The sequence below is a fragment of the Rhinolophus hipposideros genome (genome assembly GCF_964194185.1).
Source record: "Rhinolophus hipposideros genome assembly, chromosome: 6".
Classification (NCBI taxonomy): Eukaryota; Metazoa; Chordata; class Mammalia; order Chiroptera; family Rhinolophidae; genus Rhinolophus; species Rhinolophus hipposideros.
Window position 1 is genome coordinate 29,306,972 of NC_138052.1, and position 21,413 is coordinate 29,328,384.

The following is a 21,413-nucleotide window of genomic DNA, read 5'->3' on the forward strand; positions in this document are numbered from 1 at the left end:
AAAGCACTTTATATCAACAAAGAAATTACAGATTGGCTCAGAATTTTTTATTTAATGTTAATCTAACTCATAGGCCTAAGGTTATCCAGCAAACAAGTCTGCTTTTTAAGTTGTACATAGCGGAACACTTTCGAAGTAAAGGAGAGACTGTAAATGTTTTATAAAACCAGTGTAGAACTTCTGAGTTTTCTTTCAGTAACTAAAGTCAAAAGTAATTCTTGCTTTTCTTTTGGGGAAAATTTCATCTAATTATATTCAGATTATTCTGCAACATGTTGGACAGCAAATCCTGATCACAAAAGAAAAGAAAGAGCAGCTGTGTTGCCTTTGCCTCATAGTTACAAGAATGTTATTATTATGTAGCTATTGGGCTTTAAAGTACCCTAAGTGGTTATCCACTGGCTGCCTTCTGGTAGAGCGACACACCTAACCTTCCTAGACTGCTGAAAACGTATGCCTTCTGTTCGTAAGGAGCTTCATAAAAACAGATTCCATTGCTTCCTGCAGCAAACCAATCTAGTACAACACATCTCAGGACTAGGAAGTTCTTTCTTATCACCTTCTGCATACATTTATTAAGTGACTGTTTCTAAAACTTTTTTCTTAGCATTATATTTTAATCATGATTTAAATCTTAGTTTAATACAATTCACTGAAGTATTTTTAAAAAATAGTTAAAATTGACCATTGATAAATTAGTGGAAATAGTTCCCATGAATAATGCTTCTCCATAAGCAACATATTGTCAAACTTTTTTCTCTAATATTAACTTTTTTAATTCATTCATATATCATCTTATTTTGATCTTAAGTTAACCTTTAACCACAGCAACATATCTTATGTCAGATAGCTTTAATTTATATTTATTTCACATTAAGAACCAGCCCTTTGTTCTCTTTAAATTTCATTCTATTTATGACTGTGTCATTAAGAAGCCACAGATATTTATAATTCTAATCAAAAGCGCTGACAATTTTTATTTCCTATATTTTAAGGTATGTTTTCAAATTACCATTGTAAAAACTTTGAGTAGTTAGAAAGGCCGTTAGAACATGGCATATGTGACTTATGGGTATGATATTCACAGAACAAATTAAGACTGATTAACCACAATTGTGCCAACCCACCACCTGTGTGACCTTGGGAAAATTACTGATTCTCTTTGACCCCCAATTTTCACATCTTTATAATTTGGATGCCAACAGTAATATAAAATGGGATAGATAATATAAGTAAAAAGCTTAGATATTTATGACTATCACGTAACTCAACAAATAGGTGATGCAGTTATTCTACTTTTTGCAAAATGATTGAAAGCACGTTTCTCCATAGTTAGCTCAACTCTTGCAGAATAAATAATGGAATTATCCATTATACTCATGCCAAATTTCTTTTATATTATTACGTCTGTACGGGTATTAAATTTTGTTCTCATTCAAGTTTCCCAACAAGCAGTTTAAAGTTTATGCTTAATCATCTGAAAATGCAATTTCTCCAGAAATCATGGTTAAAAAACATAGTTGTTAAAAAAAAATGGTTGTTAACCTTTGAATTTCACGAAAACTATGTAAATTCCAAATTTTGCAAGAAATTTTACTTGGGTGTTCACAGACTCATTGCCTGTTGTAAAATTTTAACTTTATAACAACTGCTATTATTTGGAGAAATATTCCATGAGTAAAGCAGAAAGAGTTGAAGAATTTTCTTGTTGGGGTTAAATATCTTATGTATACATTGATCAGATGTTTATTCAGTGTGAAAAACTGATTTGATTATTTCCACTAGAAAAAAAAAGAAACAGGCAATTTGGTTCTTTGTATTAGTTTCCTAGGTGTGCTGTAACACATTATCACAAACTGGGTGCTTTAAATTAATTAAATTGTATTCTCCCACATTTCTTGAAGCTAGAAGTCTGAAATTAAGTTGTCCTCAGGTCTGTACTCTTTTGAAGCCTCTAAGGGAGAATCTGCTCCATACCTTTCTCTTAGCTGTGGTGTTGCCTGCAAACCTAGACATTCTGTGGTTTATGGACTCATCATTCAATCACTGCCTCCCTCATCACGTGGTTTTCTCCCTGTGTGTCTGTGTTTCTTCTCTTCTTATCAGGCCCACCCTAATTCAGCATGATCTCATCTTCACTTGATTACATCTGCAAAGACTATTTCCAAACAAGGTCATATTCATAGGTGTCAAGGGTTAGGGATTTGAACATATATTTTGGAGGGTGAGGGGACGCAATTCAACTGATAACACTATCTGTATCTATATAGATACTGATTTTAAAACCAATTATCTTCTATAAAAGTGGTTGTTTCACTTGTGATAAGACATGATCTATGAGTAGATGTACAAGTTTTGCTTCTAATGATTGGGCAGTATTGTTTCTTGAACATAATTTCTTGATAGTACTTTTTCCCATCAACTCAATAGCTCTATTTTTTTAAATTATAGAACAATAGCTATCATGTTGTTTGTTTACTTGAGATCAGAGTTCAACTAATAGGGTTACAGTTTTATGATCAAAAACTTGTTTCCATATTACATGTATCAACAAATGAGATGCCCTAAAGATAGTAGAGATAGTGTAGCATTGCATTTATAATTGTGCTGAGAGTTATACTCTATAAATGAACTGAGACAGTTTTTCCTTTCCAATGCTTGATTCAAAACAAGGCTACTTTTTTTATTTTCCTGCGTAAGAAATTCACTTTAAATTAAAATTAAGAAAAATTGTTGACCTTTCAAAATAAACATAGCCACTATATATTTTTGACATTAATTCTACCACTTATTCTAGTAAAGCTCATTCCAGGGAAGTCATTTTAATATATAACTTGGTATGTGGTATATAGATCATCAGTACATTTTTATAATATCTTTTTTATGGTTGTCTCCCATATATTTGGACAATTGTCACAGGTTTTTCATGTAATAAAACTTACACAGTGTGTATGCTCTTATTTCAGCACTTCAGTGAAAATATTTTTCATGTATTTTCTTCTCTTTGAGCTTCTGAAAGGGCAGGGAGGTAAAGTATTATAAAATCCAATTGTGGAATCCTTATGTTTTTCTCCATTCTTACATGAAACACATAAAATTTCCAAAACACGATTTTCATGCAAGTAAAACCTGCTTCAAAATATTCCTTGCATATAATAACCAGTCGATAAATGTTTCCATTCATTAATGAAGGAAATTGTAATTAGCCCCTCAGCTTGTAGACAGCATCCAGAAAGAGTGCTATTAGAAGATAAGGTGATTCTGAAGCTAACTTATTTGTATACTTTTATGTTCAACATTTTCCTTCAATTTAGTACAAAACATAATCAGAAGTAGGAACTAGAGAGTTTGCAATATTGGAAAGTGGAGATATATTATTTATTTCCCAGAACTTTTCAGTAAACTGAAAGATTTAAGGCTTTGGTTTATATTTTTACCTCATTTTCCAAGTGAAGGTTGAAACTTTGGGGAAAAACATAAACTATATTGTTACGTGAACAGCTGACTATGTATGTAGAGAATAAGTTTTCTAAACCATGGATCAAATGACTAGAGTAGTGAATAGTGATTGCTCACCCTGACTTTGCTCCCTGGGTAGCTTTTTAAAATCATTGCTGTTTTGGCCCTCTCTCGCCTGGTTAATCTCAACTCTTCCTATTACTAGCTATGTGACTGAGCATTATTTAGTCCACAGAATTAGATTCTTTAGAAGTGGAGATGATCCCAGAGTAGTGGACTTTTGGATAAAAATCTGTCTCACAGAAATTGGAAGTAAATATTTACTTAGAGACATGCTGATCTAATTAGGAAAACTGAATTGAAAAATAAGGTATTTGAGGAGGTAAAGATGCAAATTGAACAATGAGTACTTTATAGTATCTCGTATCAAGAGCTTCAGTAACCATGAAGTAAATACTCTATTACTGGTAAAAATACCTGGGGAAAATGTTAAGAAATCGTACTTTTGCCTCTAACATCTATATTCCAAGGCCCAGGGTATGTCTGAAACTTGAATGGACTGATTTCTTGCGTGGTGAATTTAACATCAATAGAGTGTCCCCAGTGAAATTGAATAACCATTTCGTAGGAGTATGACAGTGCTGGTTGTGCTGGTGATCAGGGGTAAGATGGGGATGGCTTATGGAACATTTATAGATTGGAAAACCTCTAAGGCCCTTTGCAATTCTAATATACTATGTTTGTAAATAATTGACAGTCCTTTCTTTGCATTTAGTTATTCATCTATATATTTTGAAAATTTTTATGTGCCAGACACTGTACTGGAAGATAAATGTATGGATATGCAGAAAAAAATATATACTAGGTTTGGTAATTGCTGCAATATAGTATCATGGAGGCAATTAAATGACATAGTTGTATTTCATTTATGCATGTATTGCTTGTTTCTATTACCATATAGGAGCTAATATAAATGTATGAAATACGAATTCCAATATACCTTAAATGTTCAGAAGGAAATGGCATTAGAAAAGATGTCATCTTGATCCAGAATCTTTGAGGAGAAATTTCTTGAAAACACTGCATAATATTTAATATCCTGTATCTCAAATTACCCTACTAAAGGGTAAAACTCAGATCTTGACATTAATTACGGTCATTGTTCCTTGCCTGCATGCTCTTTTACTGAGTATGTAACTGATGAAGTTGCTTTTGAGACTGCTACTGCTTATTAATAAGCAGAATCTTGGAGAGAGAGGCCAGTTTCCTGGAAGAAAAACTGCTGAGGATAGAGAAGCAGCATCCCTAAGAGAAAGACTGAGTGTAATGGGTCTTAGAGAATAGGACTCGATTGATTCCAGAGTCCCAGAGGGAGTGCAGGGAAAGGAATTCCTACAGAAATCTCTCTAGTTCTGACTTTAAAGAAGCAAAATAAAAAAGGCAATAATTATTTCCTTTTTTTTTCTGCTATATATTTCTAAAGCAATTTAAAGATAAGAAAAAAAGTTTACAAGTAATATAGAGCTACTTTTTATTTTCTTAATTTCCCTTACTCTAGAGTTTTACTGCTTTTTGTTTTACTGGGTTTTAGTGAATCACTCCCTTTTTTGAAATATTTTTCGCCTTAATAGAATTCAACATGTACTACTTACTGTCAGTGAGTGAGGAGAGGGACCACAGAAATAAATATACAGAGGGTGCCAAAAAAAAAAAAACACGTATACACATTTGAAGAAAGGAAAAACCAATTAAAATTGTAATACTTAATATATACCGATAACAAAAGATGAATACAAGTCATGTGTACACATTTTTTTGGCACTCCCGGTATATTGTGTTAAACCATCAGCATTTACTAGTGGGGTCCTTAGAAGTAAAGTGTTTGTGTTAGATTTTGCTTTGGAAATAAAAAGCAATACACACTCATGGTTTTGAAAATAAGAAACATAATATAGAAAAGTATAAAATAAAAGTAGAATTTGAAACCATCCTGTTTCTACTTCCCACAGGTAACTAACTTCTGTTAACTATTTTTATGTGTCATTTCAGAAATCTTCTGTTCATATACAAGGGCATGTGCACACAAGTATATGACACACACACATATACACTTACACTTGTATATGGTTTTTTTTTTACATAAATGCAGCAGATCCATTGTTCTTTGCTGGTGACCTTTCCACTGTTTGTCTCTTTATTATTGATTTCTAAGAGCTTTTCATATGCTAATAAAATGTGCCCTTTTTTCATGTGTTTCGAATGTTTTTCTGTAGTTTAATTTTCCCTTCAACTTAATTTATGGTAGTTTCTTTTTCCTATACTGAAATGTTTTATTTTGATTTAGTCACATTATCAGTCTTTTCTATTAATGGCTTCTGGAGTTTATGTCCAAAATGATAAAATATATAACACCATTTTTTGCCCACCATTATGGCTTAATTTTTATTAAGGAACTTTATTTTATGATAGTAGTTTTAGGTTCATAGCAAAATTAAGAGGAAGGTACAGAGATTTCCCATAGTGCCCTGACCTGAAACATGGATAGCCTTCCCCATTACCAATATCCCCACCACAGTGGTACATTTGTTATAATTTATGAACCTACATTGACACATTGTCACCTGGAGTCTACAGTTTACACGGGGGTTCACTATTGGTATTTTATATTTTATGGGTTTGAAATGTATAATGACATGTATCCACTAACATAGTGTCATACATAGTAGTTTCACTGTCTTAAAAATTCTCTATATTCTGCCTATTCATCCTCCCCCTAAAATTTTTATAAAATTTTTTTATGTTTAAAATTTAAATCACCTGGAATTTTGTTAGTGTCTTAGCAGCTTTTATTGAATAATCTTTTCTTAAAATGTCACCTTTATCATATATTAAAATCTTACATATATTGAAATGTATTTCAGGACTCTCCATTATTCACATTTCTATTTGTCTATTCCTTCTGTAGAACTAAACTCTTTAATTACTGTATCTTTACAATGTGTTTAATATCTGGATGGACTGTTTCCTTTTTACTCCTCTTTTTTTCAAAACATTCCTAGTTTAATGACATGCTTTTTACCCGATGAACTTTGGGATTATCTTTAAAGCTCTCAAAATGAAAAGTCCTATTGGTGTTTTAATTTGAATGTTATTAAAATAATAAGTTAATCTAGGCAGAATAACAAATCTTAGACTATTGATGATCTCTGTCCTGAAAGCAAATTAACCATCTTGCAGAAATCGGGATTTGTTTATTCTGAGTTACTTATTTTTGTTGTGTTTTTGGTATTATATTTATTTGCTTCTAGTTTCTATTTTCTATGGTTTATGTATAGGAGAATATTTGTTTTCTGTATACTAATTATATAACTAGGTTTCCTTTTTTGTTTTTAGTTTTTCCATTGATTTTCTTGGGTTTCTCAACTATACATGCATGTCATCATGGAAGTAAGGAGATAATTGCCCCTTCTTCCCCCCCCCCCCAGGCTTATTGAGATATAACGTTGTGTAAGTTTAAGGTATACAATGTGATGTTTAGTATATGTATGTATTGCTAATGATTGCCACAATAACATTAATTATCACTTTATCACCTCAGATAGTTACTGTGTGTGTGTGTGTGTGTGTGTATGTGTGTGTGTGTGTGTGTTGAGAGATTTTAAGATCTGCTTTCTAAGCAACTTCCAGGTATACAACACAGTATTGTTAATTATAGTCACCATACTTCACATTAGATTGTCCACATCTTACTCATCTTGGCTTATAACTGGAAGTTTGTACCCTTTTATTGCCTTCACCCATTCCCCCCCCACCCCCATCTGCAGCAACCACCAATCTACTCTCTGTTTCTGTGAGTTCAGGATTTTTTTTTTTTTAAGGTTCCACATGTAAGTGAGTTTATACAGTGTTTGTATTTCTCTGTCTGACTTATTTCACTTAGCATAAAGCCCACAGTTAAATCCATGACTATGCTCCCTGGCAAGATTTTCTTCCTTCTTATGGCTGAATAATATTTATATATGTAAAACATTTTCTTTATCCGTACATCCATTGATGTATGCTGTAGGCTGTTTTCATGTCTTGTCAATTATAAATAATGCTGCAATGAACAAGGGAGTACAGATATCTCTTCGTGACTTTTTTTCTTCATATATATATACCCGGAAGTGGAGTTGCTAGATTATATGGTAGCTCTATATTTAATATTTTGAAGAACCTCCATATTGTTTTACATAATGACTCTATCTATTTACATTCTCACTGACACTACAGAAAGGTTCTCTTTTCTCTACATCCTCTTGTTATCTCTTGTCTTTTTGATAATAGTCATTCTAAGAGATGTGATGTGATAATCTCGTTTTGATTTTGATGTGCACTTCTCTGATGAAGAGCGATGTTGAGCACCTTTTCATGTACCTGTTGACTATTTGTGTATCTTCTTTGGAAATATGTCTATCCAATTCCTTTGCCAATTTTTAAAATCAGATTATTTGTTTGTTTGCTATTGAGTTGCATATATGCTTTAGATATTAAAACCCCTTATCAGATATATGATTTGCATACATTTTCTCCCATTCCACAGGTCGCCTTTTGCTGATTTTTTTTTTTTTTGAAAAACAGAAGTTTGTTTAATATAGTCTTCTATTTTTGCTTTTGTTGACTTGTGCTTTTGATGTCCTATCCAAAAATATAATTGCCAAGACCAATATGAAGGAGCTTTTGCCTTTGTTTTATGGTTTTAGGTCCTACCGTTAATATTTAATCCAATTCAAGCTAATTTTTGTGAATTAAAAATTAATAAGATAAGGAACCAGTTTTGTTTTTAGTCATTATTGGTCTGTTCATATTTTCTGTTTCTTCATAATTCAGTCTTGGTAGGTTGGATAGTTCTAGGAATGCATCCATTTGTCTAGGTTGTCCAATTTATTGGTTTATTATTGGTCGTAGTAGTCTCTTATTATCCTTTATATATCTGTGGTTTCTGTTGTAATGTCTCCATCTTTTGTTTATAGCTTTTTTGAGTTCTCTCTCTTTTGCTTAGTCTAGCTAAAGATTTATCCATTTTGTTTATCTTTTCAAAGTAGTAACTCTTAGTTTTGTTAATCTTTTCTAATGTTTTCCTATTCTCTATTTCATTCATTTCTGCTCTAATCTTTATTATTTCTAACTTTGGGTTTAGTTCTTTTTCTAGTTGTTTCAGGTGTAATATTAGGTTATTTGAGATCATTCTATTTTCTTTATAAATATTTACAGCTATGAACCTTCCTGTTAGAACTGCATTTACTATATCCTGTAAGTTTTGGTATGTTGTTTTTCCTTTTTTGCTTGTTTCAAGCTTTTTTTAAAATTTCTTCTTTGATTCATTGGTTGTTCAGGAGCACACACTTTAATTTTCATGTATTTGTATATTTTCCAGCTTTCCTCCTGTTATGATTTCTAATTTCATAACATTGTAGTCAGAAAACACACTTCATATAATTTGTATCTAATTTGTTGAGACTGGTTTTGTGGTCAGAAAACACACTTCATATAATTTGTATCTAATTTGTTGAGACTGGTTTTGTGGTCTAATAAAACCTGTCATAGAAAATGTTCCATATGTTTTTGAGAAGAGTGTACACTTTGCTGCTGTTAGGTAGAATGTTCTGTATATGTCTCTAACCATGTTTCCCCGAAAATAAGACCTACCTGGACAATCAGCTCTAATGCGTCTTTTGGAGCAAAAATTAACATAAGACCCAGTCTTATAATAAAATAAGACTGGGTCTTATATAATATAATATAGTATAATATAATATAACATAATATAATAATACCAGGTCTTATATTAATTTTTGCTCCAAAAGACACGTTAGAGCTGATTGTCTGGCTAGGTCTTATTTTCTGGGAAACACGGCAGGTCCATTTGCTCTATAATTGTTGTTCAAATCCACTATTTCCTTATTGGGTCTCTGTCTGGGTTTGTCTGTCCATCATTGGGAGTGACGCCTCTTCTTTTCTGTGTACTTCTATTTCTTTCTCCTATCTAATTAGCTGGTATATCCAGAACAATATAATTGTTTTTAACCTTGTTTTTTTTGGCCCACAAATATTTTTACTACCATAGATATCACAAATAACATTACAGCTCTCATAGCTCTGAATAAAGGAAAAATATGTATTTGGAAATGAAAAAATTATTTTAAAAGTGAAAGAAAACTGAATGAGTAGTGAATTCCTAAAGTTATGTGAGTTATATGAACCAGTTCTCTGATGACAGAATTAAACTGTCTCTTTTTTTCCTGTGATTACTTTATGATTTACTCTTTATGCTTGATTTTCAGCAATTGAACATGATGTGCCTAGATTATGTTTCTTAGTATATTTCCTTCTAGAGTTTCGCTGAACTTGGGTCTATAGGCTGATGTTTTTCACCAAACATGTGGAGTTTCTCCCATTTCTTTTTCAATTATTTTTTCCTGCTCCATTTTCTCTCTCTTCTCCTTCTGATACTTCAAATACATGTACAGTAGATTACTACATACTATTCTATGGGAATGTGAGTCACTGAGACTAAATTTTTTTCTAATATTTTCTAATCTGTTCTTCAGAAATTAATATACACCTATCTCAAGTTGTTTGGTTGGTTTCCCATCATCTCCAATATGCTATTAAGCCCATCCAGTGAATTTTTCATTTTGATATTGCATTTTTCAGTTCTATGATTTCAGTTTAATTCTTTTTAAAATTTTTTTTTCTAAGACTGCATAACAAAATGTATCATTTTAAGTGTACAAATCAAACTCTTTTTTTATTGTTTCCATTTTTCTGCTAGGAGGCTCTTTTGTGCATTCATTAGGATGATACTTTATGTCCTTTGTAATATTTATAATAGCCTTAAATACTTGTCTGAGTCATGTCAAAGTCTATTCTATTAGCTGCTTTTTCTATGGACTTTGTATCACATTTTCCTGTTTGCTCACATCTTGAAATTTTTTTTATTGTATACTGAATAGATGATACACTTTGGAGACTCTGGATTCTGTTATTGTCCTCTGAAGAGTAGTGACTCTACTTTTTATAATAGTTAAATCATTGTCAGCTTGTCTTTATCTAGCAGAGGCTTGGTTTTATGTTTTGTAAGAGTGGGTCTCTTTAAGTTTTGCCCTTAATCCTAGGGTGACTCTCTTAGCACAGGGATATAATCTTTGCTCCTAAAATGTGGCCCTGCAGGGATTTCTATGGAAAGCCTGAGTTGTTCAGTGCTTTAATTTGGTGGAATTCAAACTCCAACCCTTTGTCTCATTCAATGGGCAGCAGCAGAAATCTCTGTTTCAGCATTCTATCTATTACTTTCCACTGGTTTCTTTGGAGTCCTCCCTATGGGTCCACAGTTCAGGACTCAGCCTAAGTGGGAGTATATATGCAATTTTAAAACTCCTCCTCTGTTTCCCTGCTTTCCAACATCCACTTGCCCCAACTCTCAGTGATCAGCCATCCTCCTAACCCTAAACACTGACCTGATTCCTCAAGCCAATATGAGTGTGGCTTTCTACTTTAGTTCTAGCTGTTCTCACTTTTTATTTCAGGGGAAAAACCATGTAAATGGAGATTTTGCCCAGCTATGTTCTCTTCTCTGAATGGTTAAATCCTCTCTCTTTCTGTTTCTGCCTACTTGTGGTCACTCTCCATTATGTCTTCAAATATTTGTTTTTTATTTGTTTTAATATTTTCATACAGTTTATAGTTGCTATCTATCAGTGGGATAACAAGTCTGATTCAAGTTACTCCACCATTTCCAGAAGTAATTCTTGAGGTTTTTTTACTTTCACATTTACCTATTCACTTCATGATTTCATATTCATGTATATTATTTCATTTTCTGATTAGTTTAGTCACTTAGACCTACGTTTGATTCCTGGTTCTGCCATTTATTATGATGTTACTTTAAATTTCTGATCTTTAGTGTCCTTATATATAAAAATGGAATTGATGACATGTACCTTAAAAGGTTGGTTGCTTTTGGATATTAAATGTGAAAATATATGTAAAACATATAGCACAGGGCTTAAAACTGTGTTGCCACTCATAAATGCTTCTACCCTTATTTACCATAATTATTCCGTAAGTTGAAAGGTCAAATATTACTATCTAGATGACTTACCCAAGATCTTACGGTGGGGTTAACAGGAGTACCAATTAATTAAATCAGTTCTGCAAGATAAGTTTATATTTGCCAGAGGTTCTAGTTTTAGTACCATCCCCTACGAGGAGAAACTGTCTGACAGTGATTCAGAGGAAGAACAGCAAAGCAAGAATTACTAATAGTGAGGCTGCATGGTCAGAGTTCTGGGAATGTCTTTTTCTCTTCTCCAAGCACTTAAGAGCCAGACAACTGACTAGTGACAGCATTTTTTTCCTATCAGAGAAGAATGAGTCTAAGTAAGTTTCCAATTTTAGAGACAGACAGAATATTCAGTGAGAGTACTCAGGCCCGGTGAAATAACTAGTATTTGTGTATATGGTCAGTAAAGAGCATAATAGAAAATATCACACTATATAATGACCTAGTCTCTCCTCCAATTTTACTTGAGACTCGGAAATGAATGATTTTCACCCTGAACAAACATGTAATTTCAGAAATTGGTTATTGAATGAGCTTTTCTTTGAATAGTTAACATCAGGGCTTATTCTGTCTACTGGGATCATGTGTTATGTTATTTTGTGTTACACTTAAGCAATGAATAAGATTTTATGTGTGGTTTTCAAAAACATTTTGCTACAGTGGAAACAGTTGAATGCTGAAGATAAACGGGAAAACTGGTTGAGGTTGCATCAACTCTCTGGTAAGCATTATTGCAGTAACTATTCACATTTATGCCTGTTCAAATAAAAACCCATCAATCATGTAAACTTAGGGCCAGATTCTGATCTCTAATGCATAGCATGAATTGCCACATATCTTTTTTCCACCCAAAAAAAAAAAAAAAACCTCAGTAACAGTTCTGAGATTAAAATGTCCTTTCAATTCAATTTTATTTTTATCCAGACTAAACAGCAAAATGCAGTGTCAGAAGAAGAAATAAAATAATTCCTGTTGGAATGTGGTTTCTTTTTTCATATATAATTCTTGCAGAATCAAGTGTTTATACATATTTCTGTAATCATAATAATGGCTCTGAGAGAAAATAGGAAACTTATTATTTTTTTCTTTTTAAAATGTTAACTTTATACCATGTAATCTTACGCACTAACTTGGATTGTAGGGAAAGGTCTATTACAATATGTGAAAAGCAATCAAAACCATTTAATAGCACATAAGATTTATCAGAATAGATTTTGTATTTATTTTTGTGAAAATTTAAAAATTTTATTGAAACTTACCAATAAAATATTTAAAATAGGAAAACTCTTGTTTTGCTATTTATGTTTTTTTAAGTATAAGATAATTACACAGAAGATTTGAAGATAAAAATCTGTATTTACATTTTATCCAGCCAAGGAAATTGCGTTTAATTTACATATAGTATTATTTTTGAACAGTGTGTATTCAGAACATTTTATGAGCAGAGCACTGTGCTAGGCATTTTTAGGAGATACAAAAAAAAAAATGAATCTGGTAACACCCTGCCTCAAAGATGCATGTAGCTTAGTAGGACAAACAAAAGCATGCACGTCGCATGGATATGAACAGAGTGGGGGAACTTTCAGAATCTAGTGCTGAAGAATAAGGTCCCAGAGAATAGTGTCGGTACATGTCATTTTTAATTGTGCTTTAGAGTTACAAGTGATCTTTAAGAACCTAGCATTGTTCCTGGAGCATAATAGGCACTGAAAAAATAGATGCATAATCTCTTATGCTTGAAGTGGATAGCAGGCCAGGAGTAGTTTGAATCTCTGTGTATGTGTTAACTGTCTCTGTTGTTCACCCAGTTATTTTAGAATTAGACTGATACTATCTGGATTTTACCATCTTTGTGACCTTTAAACCCTATTTTCTTCCACTGTCAAAAGTGGTGATATCTGTGTCAAAGGTTTGTTGTAAAGAGTGAATGAGATAATGTATGTCAGTCCTATATTATAGTTGCTATAATAATTTAGGTTAGAAAAAAAGAGTTACAATTCTCACTGTCATTATCATTACTAATCATTATCATTAGTATTCTCATTATCATTACTAATACGGGATGGGTGAAAGTACTTTGTTAGGAAAAAGAAGTAGTTAAACTATGACTTTGCATGTGTATAAGGAGCAGAATTTTTACTCCAAATGAGTAGCACTTCTTTTAATCTATATTACTTGATTTTTTTTAAATTAAGGAAAAATAGCATGAGTTATAAATAAAACAAATTTATTATTTAATTTTTTACCTAGTTATTTTGTCTTTGCAGACTGAAAAACTCAAATAATCAACCAAGAATTATTATTTATTCTTTCATTCAGTTATCCATTCTACAAATGTTGACTGAGCATAACTGTTTGCCCAGCATTGTGGTAGCAACTAGTGAGCAAGGCAGACCAACGCCCTGCCTTCGAGAAGTTTACATTTAATTGGAATCCTAGTTCATTGTTCAGACCTGGATTTGTAAGTCCAGCCCTTCAGAGGTGGTTCACAGGTGGTGAACAGTGTCCTAGATACTGTGCTTGATTTTAAGGAGATGTCACATGAATGAAGGTTTCTTTTTTTGACTCTATGAATCATTATGAAAGAGACTGAGCAAACTAACCATTTGCAGACTGGAAAAGTTACATTATAGCCCACATTACTGAAAGTTATATGTAATTGTTCTCTGTCATTTTAAAGGAAAGATTTATTTTTTACCATACTTTACAAAATTATGAGGGCTTAGATATAAATGAATAACAAAGTTAGGTCAGGAAGTACATTACAGTTGAATCTAACTCAACTATTAGAGTTCTATTAATTGTATTATATAGGCTTCTTTATTTAAAAGCAATTACATTCTCTCTATCTTTTGAGTATTAGAAAACCTTGGACCTTGGACTGGTACCTAGGTTCACAGCTAAATGTTTGGAACTTTTCTTCTATCTTACCCACCGTTAATCTCCATATTGCTAACTAACTGTAGTGAAAAAACTTTGCTGATGAAAACATTCTATGAAACCTCAGAAAAGGCTATATAGGTCCTTCCTTCCTCTGATTTTCTGTTTATTGTTTGACTGAGACAACTGTTTTTTGAAAGAGACTGAGCAAACTAACCATTTGCAGTTCTGTTTCAAGTTTTAAGTTCTTACCAATAGGATTTGGACAAGTATGCTTGTCCTTTTTGCTCAGCTGTAATGTGCAGATGATAAAACTCACCTGATTGATATGTGATTCAGATTTCAAAATAAGAATGCAGCTTTAGAAAATACGAACTTTGATGTAGTTAGCTGCTGTTTTTATTGGCAAGAGATAATGATTAATTATAGCAACGACTATTAGTTAAGCTTTTTCTAAGTACCATATGCTTCCCATAGATTAATGGTAGTCCTCACAGTAACTCATTATTGCCTAATTATATGTAAGGGAATATGGTCTCAAAAACATTAACTGACTTACCCAGGGCATTTGAATAGTCAGTCATGGAGCCAGAGTTCAAATCCATGTGGATCTGAATCCAACACTGGTTGCACCAGATCGCCTCGCCACTGGATTCTAAAACATGGAAATGGAATGAGCGTGCATATGCAGTCTTGGATTCCCTGCTATGGCTCTACTCTTCTTATTATTTTTAAACTCATAAATTATATGCACATGTTAAATAGTGTTGAGTGTCCCCTTTCTGGGAATCCTCCTGAAGATATCAGATTTTTATTTTTAATTGCTTTTAATTATTCCAAGTATTTAGCCACCTATTTGTAAATAATATGCCTTTTTACTGCTATATCTAGGTTTACCAATATTAGACATTATTTACAGATAGAAATTACAGGTAATTAATATATTATACATGATGACTTAACTTACTTGTACCATCTAGTAGCTCTCTGTCCCCCCATCCTGCCAATATACTTTAAAAAAATAAATTTTTACCTTATTGGTGTTATATAAATATTGTTCACATAAAACCAAGTAGTATAATTACATTTCCTATAATTACATTTCCTTTCTTATACAGCACTTTTTATTAACTAGAGTTTTTCTCTCACTCTCTGTTACGAACTTTTTATAATCAAAAAGAAATTTGCTTTCCACCTATTCCTTTTTCTGTGTCTATCACTATTATTTAAAACCATGGTTGGTAAAAATGTTAATAAAGTTATTTTCTTTATTTAACTTTGCAGCAGGTTTTGTTGCAGACTTTTCAACCCATCCCTGCCAGAAAATTGTTTTAATTCTTAAAGAGCCTATGCCCTAGTTTCTAAAAGTTTTCCAAAGCCACATTTAAAACATCTCTTGATAAAATAAACAAAATTTAAAATAAAGATCTTTAATCCTTTTCTAACAAATAACTTCTAATAGTAGGAGTATTTTATTTTAATTAGTAAGAACTTTAAATAAATTAGCCAGGGTTCTCATCATGTCTTAAAAGTATGTGTAACTACTACTCTCTTGGTTAATGGACATCCAAAATATTGAAGATGGCAGATGTCATTAAATTGTTCATTTGATCTCTCAAAAGAGCTATGTTTTCTCAGTATATGAGAACAGCCAGAAAACATGGTAGTTCAAAGCCAGTTAAAATACTGAGTTGTTATAAGCAGTATAACAACTACTTTAAATCTACTTAGTGTCATTTGAAATAAAATTTGTATAGCATACTGAAAATATTTTGTAAGCCTACTATACCTAATGACATAAAATTTTAAACCCATTAATAATTTCTGATTCTTGAATTTTAAAAAGAGAAATGAGAATGTCAAATCTTGAAAATATGTCATGTTGAATCTATTTGTTTATTCATAAATGACATAATTATAAGTGAAGTGGTACATGTGGTCTGCAATCAAACATTGCGTATTTAAAAATGCAAGTTAAGATGTACTTTCTGAATATCTTTCAGAAAGTAGGATTTTAAAATGAAAAAAGAAATTCATGATTTGCAAGTCCGTTTTTTCTTTTGAAAATATTCATGAATAAGTTCTATAATTAATGACATGTTAAATTCTCCCTGATACATTGTTTATTTCTTAAAACCATGTTAAAGAACAATAGGGGAATATAAGTAGGTATAATACTATTTTTGTAAAAATAAAAATATATATTATATGAGAGCCAACTATTAACAGTATCTTTTCCTTAGGGTTATGTAGAGGTGGGGTAGAGAGCTGTGACTTTTTACTTGTATATTTCCATCTCATTTGAATTTTTTTCAATGATTATTTGGGTTTTTTGGAACCAAAAAAAAAAAAAACTAGAGATGTTTTAGAAGATATAAGGTAGAGGATAAAATGGAGGGAAAATAATAAAATTTAACCTTGCTATTATAATGAAAGGGATACCCTAATATTTCATGGTAACCAACAACAAAAAAATGGGATAGCTATAAAAAAAAATGTTTTCATACAGCTATGATCTGGAAAGATGGTGTGAAAAATAGTGATGGTTTATTTAGCCTAAGAGGCTCAAACAAACAAACAAAAACAAAAAAGCATGGGTAAAACTGCAATCTAGAGAAGTAAGCCTTTGTTGAAACTGGTGAACCCTGGGCTAGGGTTTTCACAGACTCATTCCTCGTTAAGAGGAACAGGAGACTGTTCAAGTCGAGAGTTCGTCCTAGGTGGAGAGTCTAAACATAAGGTCCCCTTGGCATAGACTTCCAAATCTCTGCACCTTCTTTGTAAGAGTGCGTTATCAGCTTATCACCTCCTACATCACTACAAGAAAAACTGATTAGTTCAACCCTTGGCACTGAGTATAGTAAGAGAATACCTCCCTGATCATTTGTAATCACAAGCTGCTCTTGTGGATTTGCTACTGAAATTCACACTACATAGGTAATATACAAGAGAAAATTAAAGTCAATAACGTAAGGTGGTCCTAGGTTTAAATTCCCCCAAGTAGCTTGCAGTAGCAAACATAAATCCTATCTAAAGGAATATATTTCAATACAGGACTAAAATTCCCACAGGTAAAATTCAAATGAGAATATGAGTTCACAGTCAAAAATTATAAAACAAGGTATCATGAACGAGTATCAGAAACAAAATTCAGAATAAGATTCACAAACATGTCAGGTATTAAAATTATCAAACAATATAAAACAAATCTGTATAACAAAGAAATAAAAGAAAATATTATACTTTTGAAGAAGAATGTGGGGAGACTTGATCCACCAGATATGAAGATTTGATATAAAACTTTAGTAATTAATACAGCATTATACTGGTACAAAGACACATGGATTGAGCAATGGAAAAAAATAGATGGCTAGAAACATTTATGTGAGTAGAAACTTTATAACACAGCTAGCATTGTGATAAGTGTTGACATTTTTCTTTTTTAATAAAGTTTATTGGGGTGACCATTATTAGTAGTTACATAGGTTTCAAGTGTACAATTCTGTAATACATCATCTATATATCATGTTGTGTGTTCACTATTCAGAGTCATTTCTCCTTCCCATACCATGTATTTGATCCCTTTTACCATCACCTACCACCCTCGATCTCCCCTTATCCTCTAGTAACCTCTAAACTAATGACTGTGTCTATGAATTTTTGTTTCTTCATTTGTTTGTCTTTCTCCTTTGTTGTTTTCAGTTTTACATACCACATGTCAGTGAAATCATATGGTTCTCAACTTTTTCTGTCTGACTTATTTCACATAGTATAATAATCTCAAGATCCATGTTGTCGCAAATGGCCGAATAATATTCCATTGTGTATATATACCACACCTTCTTTATCCAATCATCTATCGATGAGCAGTGGACCTGAATAAACATTTCTCCAAAAAGGACATATAGATAGCCAAATAAAAAAATGTTCAACATCACTAATCATCTAAGAAATGCAAATAAAAACGACAATGAGATATCACCTCACACCATTTAGAATGGCTATCATCAACAAGACAAATAATAACAAGTGTTGGAGAAGCTGTGGAGAAAAAGGCACGCTCATACACTATTGGTGGGAATGCAGATTGGTTCAGCCGCTATGGAAGGCAGTATGGAAGTTCCTCAAAAAATTAAGAATAGAATGATCATATGACCCAACAATCATTCTCCTAGGTATCTACCAAAAAAATCTGAAAACATTTATCCTTAAAGATATATGTGTTCCGATGTTCATGGCAGCTTTATTTACGGTGGCTAAGACATGGAAAGAAGTGTTGACTATTCAATAAATGGTATTGGAATTGTTGATTATTCATTAGTGGAAAAATGAAATTTGACCCTTAGTTTATACCATATTTAAAGATCATTCTAAGAGAAGTAAAAACTTAAATGTGAAAGGTAAAACTATAAAATTTTAAAGGTGTATCTTCAGAGTAGGGAAACATTTAATATACAAAGTGTTAAATTTTATTGCATTACAATTGTAATCTTCTTTCTCTCACAAGTCAGCTTAAAAGAATGAAAAGACAAATTACAAATTAGGGAAGACGTTTTAACGTATATAATTGAAAAATAATTATTACAAATCAATACAAAAAATAGAAACATGGGCAAAAGTCCTCTTATATTTTAACCTGATTTTGCTTCTAAATGACCCTTTATTTCTGATTCTGATATATGTCTATCCACCTGAGCACTTATCTAAAGGGGCAAAATCCACTACTGTGTGTTTCTTAGTTGCAGTTTGGGAAAAAAATTAAGAAGAAAATTAAAATTGGCACACTGAAAAAGTTACCCTTGAGCTGGCTCCCTCCCATATCTGTATCGACCCACACCCAATTCATTACTTCCTTCTCTCAGCTCCTGACCTTTGACAGTCATTACATTACATTTATTTTTCTTCTACAGTATCAAGATATTATATTGAGAATTCTGTAATTGAGAATTCCTGCTGATAGTTTTCCCCAAACATGACTCATTTAATATATATCGTTTTTGTGTTGATAATCTTTTTATTTTTTTTTCAGTTAAGCTGACATTCAATATTATTTTACTTGAGTTTCTAGAGTACAGCATAGTGGTTAGACTTTTATATAATTTATGAAGTACTCCTCCCGATTAGTTTAGTACCCACCTGGCTCTGTACATAGTTGTTGCAACATTGTTGACTATATTCTCTATGCTGTTCTTTACATCCGCATGACTATTTTCTAACTACCAATTTGCTTTTTTCACCCAATTCCCAAGCCCCCTATTTTCTGTGGCTACCATCATTTTGTTCTCTGTATCGATTAGTCTGTTTCTGTTTTGTTCATTTATTCTGTTCTTTAAATTCACATATAAGTAAAATCACATGATATTTATCTTTCTCAGTCTGACTTATTTCACTTAGCATAATACTCTCTAGGTTCATCCATGTTGCAAATCGTAAGAGTTCATTCTTTTTAATGTCTGAATAATATTCATTGTATATATGTACCACATTTTCTTTATCCAATCATTTATTAACAGGCACATGGGTAACTTCCATATCTTGGCTATTGTAAATAGTGCTGCAGTGAACATAGGGGTGCATATATCTTTGTGAATTAGTGTTTTGGATTTCTTTGGATAAATACCCAGAAGTGGAATTACTGGGTCATAAAGTAGTTCTATTTTTAATTTTTTGAGGAACCTCCAAACCATTTTCCATACTGACTGCATCACGTTGCAATCCCACCAAGAGTGTACAAGGGTACTCTTTGTCTTTGTGTCCTCACCAATAGTTGTTGGTTGTTGATTTATTGATGGTAGTCATTCTGACAGGTGTGAGGTGATGTCTCATTGTGGTTTTTACTTGCATTCCTCTAAAGATTAGTAATGCCATGCATCTTTTCATATGTCTATTGAGATTGAGCATCTTTTCATATGTGTGAATGTCCTCTTTGGAGAAACATCTATTCATGTTGTCTGCCCATTTTTTAATTGGATTGTTTGGGGGCTTTTTTGTGTGTTGAATGGTATGAGTTCTTAATAAACTTTGGATATTAACCCCTCATCAGATGTACCATTGGCAAATATCGTCTCACATTTAATGTGATGTCTTTTTGTTTTGTTGGGGGTTTCCTTTGCTGTGCAAAAAATTTTGGTTTGATGTAGTCCCATTTGTTTATTTTTTCTTTTGTTTCCCTTGCCCAATGAGATAGATCAGAGAAAGTATGGCTGAGATATGTCAGAGCGTTTACTGCATGTTTTCTTATAGATTTATGGTTTCAGTTCTAGCATTTAAATCTTTAATCCATTTTGAGTTTATTCTTGTATATGGTATAAGAAAATGGTCCAGTTTCATTATTTTGCATGTATCTGTCCTGTTTTTCCAATTACATTTATTGAATAGACTGTCTTTACCCCTTTGTATGTCCTTGATTCCTTTGTCGTAAATTAAATGACCATAAGGTGTGGGTTTATTTCTGGGCTCTCTATTCTGTTCCATTGATCTACTGTGTATCTGTTTTTATGCCAGTCCCATGCTGTTTTGATTACCATACCCTTGTAGTGTAGTTTGATAACAGGAAGCATGTACCTCCAATTTTGTTCCTTTTTCTCAAAATTGCTGTTATGTGGTTCTGGAATCTGTTGTGTGGTTCCATATAAATTTTAAGATTTTTTCTTGTTGTTCTAGTTCTGTGAAAACTGCCACTGATATTTTCATAGAGATTGCAATGAATTTATTGATTCTTTTGGGTCATATGGATGTTTTAACAATGTTAATTCTTCCTATCCATGAGCATAGTATATCCTTGCATTTATTTGGATCTTCTTCAACTTCTTTCTTCAGTGTCTTACAGTTTTCCAAATATAGGTATTTTACCTCCTTGGGTAAATTTATTCCTAGGTATGTTAATTTTTTATGCAATTGTAAATGAGTTTGTTATTCTTAATTTCTCTTTCTGACACTTCATTATTGGTGTATAAAAATGAAACTAATT

The 21,413-nt window shown here is 32.3% G+C and overlaps 1 protein-coding gene across 6 annotated transcripts in view; it reads left to right on the plus strand.

Moving 5' to 3' along the window:
• MBD5 (methyl-CpG binding domain protein 5) overlaps positions 1 to 21,413 on the plus strand; it is a 380,468-nt gene that overhangs the window by 181,050 nt on the left and 178,005 nt on the right. The gene's annotated exons all lie outside the window — the stretch shown is intronic.